Here is a 5680-nt window from a genome sequence, read left to right on the forward strand (position 1 = left end):
ATATATATAATATATATATATATATATATATATATATATACGTCGTTCGAGATCATTCACCTAATAAAAACGACTTTTGGGAATCATTTAGTTTCGTGCTAACAGATATTACTTTGTAGTTGTTATGATACTTAATTCACTGATAGAGATCTCTGCCAGTTCTGTCTAAGATAAAAATTGATGGTGTGTTTTTCGTTTACATTGGGGTTACACGTCATGTCGTGATTGAAGTGTGATAGGCAAAAATTTAGGTCGCGGAAATGCATCGTGATCCTTGCAAAGTTTTCTAAAACACCACTCTATAGTTCTGCGCTTTGAACACCCATTGCTGTTATTATCGTATCAAATACACACATTTTAATCACTTTATCTTTGTTTTTTGTTGCTATTAGTAACTTAAGTTTCTAAATATGGAGGGTTTGTAATGTAATCTAAATAACTAGGCCCGGCATGGCCAGGTGGTTAGGGCGCTAGACTCGCAATCTGAGGGTCGCAGATTCGAATACCCGTCCCACCAAATATGCTCGCCCTTTCAGCCGATCAATCTCACTATTCGTTGGTAAAAGAGTAGCCCAAGAGATGGCGGTGGGTGGTGATGACTAGCTGCCGTCCCTCTAGTATTTCACTGCTAAATTAGGGACGGCTATGCAGATAGACACTAATCCCAGACATAGATGATTTACACGTTACAGTATACATTCACATAGATAACCCAGAAGTGATCGAAGAAACAAGTGTAACAATTCAAAATCAAACGCATCTCGTAACTAAGTGGGTTCTACTAAATTCTGTTAATAGGGCATGGCGTCATCCAGAGGAAAGAAGGGAGGGGAGCGTATAGCGTTTGTTTGATCATGTATTTGAATATTTTCATTGGCAGTTTTATGTCCAGCTAAAAAGAAATGTATTCAAATAATCTAATAAGCAAAAATATTACGTGTTTAAATCTGTAAAATTTTAATTGCAGCAAAAGTGTATGTGTTTGTTTTGCACGAAGCCCCATTGAGCTATCTGCTGTTTATACTGCCGCAGTAAAATACTGTTCCCAGTAGTTAATCGCAGCAATTAGTTTTTCTTTGGTGTCAAATTTTCGTTTATTGGGTAAAATTTTCATAGATTATCTAGGCATGTTTACATTGTAAAGTTTCATAGATTATCTAGGCACGTTTACATTGCAAAGTTTCATAGATTATCTAGGCATGTTTACATTGCAAAGTTTCATAGATTATTTAGGCATGTTTACATTGTAAAGTTTCTAGGCATGTTTACATTGCAAAGTTTCATATATTATCTAGGTATGTTTACACTGTAAAGTTTCATAGATTATCTAGGCATGTTTACATTGTAAAGTTTCATAGATTATCTAGGCATGTTTACATTGTAAAGTTTCATAGATGATCTAGGCATGTTTGCATTGTAAAATTTCATAGATTATCTAGGCATGTTTACATTGTAAAGTTTCATAGATTATCTAGGCATGTTTACATTGTAAAGTTTCATAGATTATCTAGGCATGTTTACATTGTAAAGTTTCATAGATTATCTAGGCATGTTTACACTGTAAAGTTTCATAGATTATCTAAGCATGTTTACATTGTAAAGTTTCATAGATTATCTAGGCATGTTTACATTGTAAAGTTTCATAGATTATCTAGGCATGTTTACATTGTAAAGTTTCATAGATTATCTAGGCATGTTTACATTGCAAAGTTTCATAGATTATCTAGGCATGTTTACATTGTAAAGTTTCATAGATTATCTAGGCATGTTTACATTGCAAAGTTTCATATATTATCTAGGTATGTTTACACTGTAAAGTTTCATAGATTATCTAGACATGTTTACATTGTAAAGTTTCATAGATTATCTAGGCATGTTTACATTGTAAAGTTTCATAGATGATCTAAGCATGTTTACATTGTAAAGTTTCATAGATTATCTAGGCATGTTTACATTGTAAGTTATGGCCTTCTCTGTTTCTAATGTTAGTTGCAATTCTTCGTTGCTGAAGGAATGTCATTTTTCGAACATTTCTGGAATAGTATTTATTTTAATACTACGTGTTTTTTTTTTCTTACTTTAACATCAACAGTGCATCTTTCAGTAATTTTGATTTGTTTGCTTGTAGTTAAGCACAAAGCTACACAATGGGCTATCTGCGCTCTGCCTAACATGTGTATTTAAACCTGCTTTCTAGCAGTGTAAGTCCACAGACATACCGCTGTCTGTAAATAGTAGCTGCTTTAGTCATTACAAAAACTGAATTTCAACGGTAACTTTGTACTAGAACTTTCGAACAATACAACTTCTGTTCTCGTTGTTTCATTTCTTAAAAAAGATAAACCTCTCTCATTGACTCAGAGGTATGTCTGAAGGCTTAAAACGCTAAAAGTTAGGTTTCGATACCCATGATAACCCATTGTAGCTTTGTGCTTAGCAACAAGCAAAATTTAAAGAGAAAACTTTTTTCCAGAGTTGCCTTTTGCAGAGTGATTTATCTATAGATACAGAAGAATGTTTCAGTGGTCCTTTGAAAAGACTTTTAATCAACACTAAAACAACATTTGTTTTTTCAAAGCAAGAGATTGAACCTTGAACTCATGCAAAGTTTTTTTTATGTTTTAATGAGAAATTGGTCTAGTGAATTTTCTGTTGTTGAAAGTTGCCACTATAAGATCACAATTTCTGTACGATCGACTCACGATTTTAGGGTTAATAAAATTTAGAAGAACGGTGTTAGTACTTAATACTTTCTATACTAGCAGATGGAAGATAAAACTCACTATTATATTGTCAGTAACAGTTTATTTGTATAAACATAAGGATATAAGGGTTCTCAAAGTCGGTGGCTATTTCTAATTCTGACACACTATCAACACGGAAACACACTAGTCATTATTCACCTTACATAGAACAAGATTGTTTAATGCGATATATATAACTGGTATCGAAAAACGGGTTCAAAATTACTGAATACTTTCAAACAGAACATTATATGCAATCGATCAAAGAAAAATGTCAGTGATATCTCTGCAGCGTAGTAACGATCAACTAAACTACTTTTTACAAACGTTCAATGTTTTCTTTATAAAAAATAGTCATTACTAGTTGATACAGTAAACGACCTAATTTATTTGTGTATATTCGTGCAAAGTACCGAAGGACTATATGCTATAGCCTACTCTAATTTTAAACTGATAGACTAGAGAAAAGTCAACGGTATCCACCGCCGACTATTGGGTTACTGTAATCGCCCATGACTCCAAAGTTCGGAGACTGCGATTTTGCAGAAACAGGATGCGAACCATAGACCGTAAGATTCACAATCCGGCACGTTACCAAAAGGCCACGTCCGACGCAATACTGTTCGATATGATAGGTGTTTAGTCGTGCTTGTAGCAGCCTGGGAAGATTAGGTGCTATGAATACTTTTCCTCCCTCCTTGGCGGTATGCTTATTTTCTGTTTAATGCTATATGATTTACACTACGAGATTAAGGTTCATACATTTCGCGGGTAATTACACTGATCCTTCTTCCCTTATCAAGGCCATGTCCATAAATGTCAAATTTGTATCATTTAGTGCTTTTTGTCAATTATCTTAATTTGATTGTGTAACAGTCCTACATATCACGAACAGTTCCGTTTTTCACTTGATTAGGTTATCAGACGTGTATTTTACATAAATACTCTTTTGATATCTTCCTCGAAGTGATCTTTTATGATCTAGCATACGTGGCCTTTTTCATATGATACATATTAAGTGAACAGAGAGATGTTTAGGGATATTATCATCATGTATGATATGACGATCTACAGAGGTTAGTAAATCGCTTTTATATAAGCTTGCGTAGAAATATCTGAGCTTATTTACTCAGTTGGTCACTTAGCCTCGCTCTGTGCACAGTCAAAACAAAGTCCGATCGTTTTCGTCTCATCATACAAGCGATATAATCATATTCTGCATAACTTTGTTTTCTTAAATATTTTAAACTCGAGTTCTGTAAACATAAATTATTTTATATTTTTAGAAAATCATTTGAAATGCCGGCTACCTCCAGTTCAAGGAAAGTCCGAAAGTACAAAAATCACCCAAAAAGTTTTTGCTACATTTGTGGAAAACATATTACAGTTTCACGAAGGAAAAACGTCATACACAAAGTAAAGGTAGTTTACTACCACCATTTTGGGTCTCCTATTATAATCAGATGTTTGTTGTATTCGTATAACTTGTTTAGTATATTTCTATCCATAGTTATTGTATAACAGCAACAACCTGATATTGCGATGCATTTTTTGTTTTTTAAGTGGACACCTATCGTTATACTTTCATTAGATGTACAACTCACTATCTGTATGACCGATAAAGTAGGGCTAAATCCCTATTTTAGACACTCTGATCGAGGGTATTTGATTTATTAAACTTAATTTATGTAATTACCAATATGTCTGTACTTAGGTGCGTGATTATGTTTTCGATCTCGTGCCTCTGCCTGAATATTGATGTATTGTACCGTGAATTTTAACGTGACCCAATTAATTTGGTTTGTTTTGAATTTCGCGCAAAGCTGCACGAGGGCTATCTGCGCTAGCCGTCCCTGATTTAGCAGTGAAAGACTAGAGGGAAGGGAGCTAGTCATTACCGCTCACCGCCAACTCTTGGGCTACTCTTTTACCAACGAATAGTGTGATTGACCGTATTATTATAGCGCATATTGCGAATCGAGCGCCCTAACCACCTGACCATGCCAGGCCGAGCAGTTGGATAAGGCTGTAAACAAAGCTATCGATTATGTAAAATATTAATACAAAAACTTTTATTACAATATCAATGTCTCGGAAAAAGGACATTAATAGTTTTGTAATTTTTATTAGAATATCTTTCTGGATCAGCTTCTACAAATTAATTAAACTATCACCTAGTTTAATGCTACGTTGTTTTTCACTGAATATTCCATTCAAATTCAAGTCTTTGAATTGGTTTAAAAATTAATTACTATAACATATTCAATAAATAAATGATTTAATTTTAAACTTTTATTTTATCATATTTGGAGCAATGACTCATACAGTTTTCAGTCTTTCTTGTTTCTGATTTAAGGGCAAAACGAATTTGTAATAACACACCAATATATAATGTTAGCCTTGAAATACTGTAACTTTGTATATGCAAATAATTTTCTAAAATTCTGAATTTGAATTGACCTACATTTATTTAATATAAACTCCACTGCCTTCCCAAAAATTGCAGATTTTTAGGTTTTCCTCTGGTTTTTAGTAAAATATTCATAAACACGACTATATCATTTCATCAAGTAAAAATATTTTTCACAAAATTATTTTCGAAGATTATATCATTTCAGTTACAGGGAATTTTCTAGTAATTTTTTCTATCTTTTCCGTATCACAAACACACCATTTTAATACTATTTTTTAACATATTTTAACTACCAATTTCAAAATGAATAAATTAATTGTACAAGTCCATGATGTTTGAAAAGCATTCCGTACAGAACATTTTTTTAAGGTTAATGCTTACATTATCATTGTACCGTATGCTGTCCGCCAACAAATCTTTCAAATTTACTATGCAGGTTTTATAAAGTCCCCTTCCCCACCCATCGTTCAAGCAGACTATATATATATATATATTTTTTTTTTTTTCTGGATTTATTAAGTAC

Source organism: Limulus polyphemus, unplaced genomic scaffold, assembly GCF_000517525.1.
Source record: "Limulus polyphemus unplaced genomic scaffold, Limulus_polyphemus-2.1.2 Scaffold513, whole genome shotgun sequence".
NCBI lineage: Eukaryota > Metazoa > Arthropoda > Merostomata > Xiphosura > Limulidae > Limulus > Limulus polyphemus.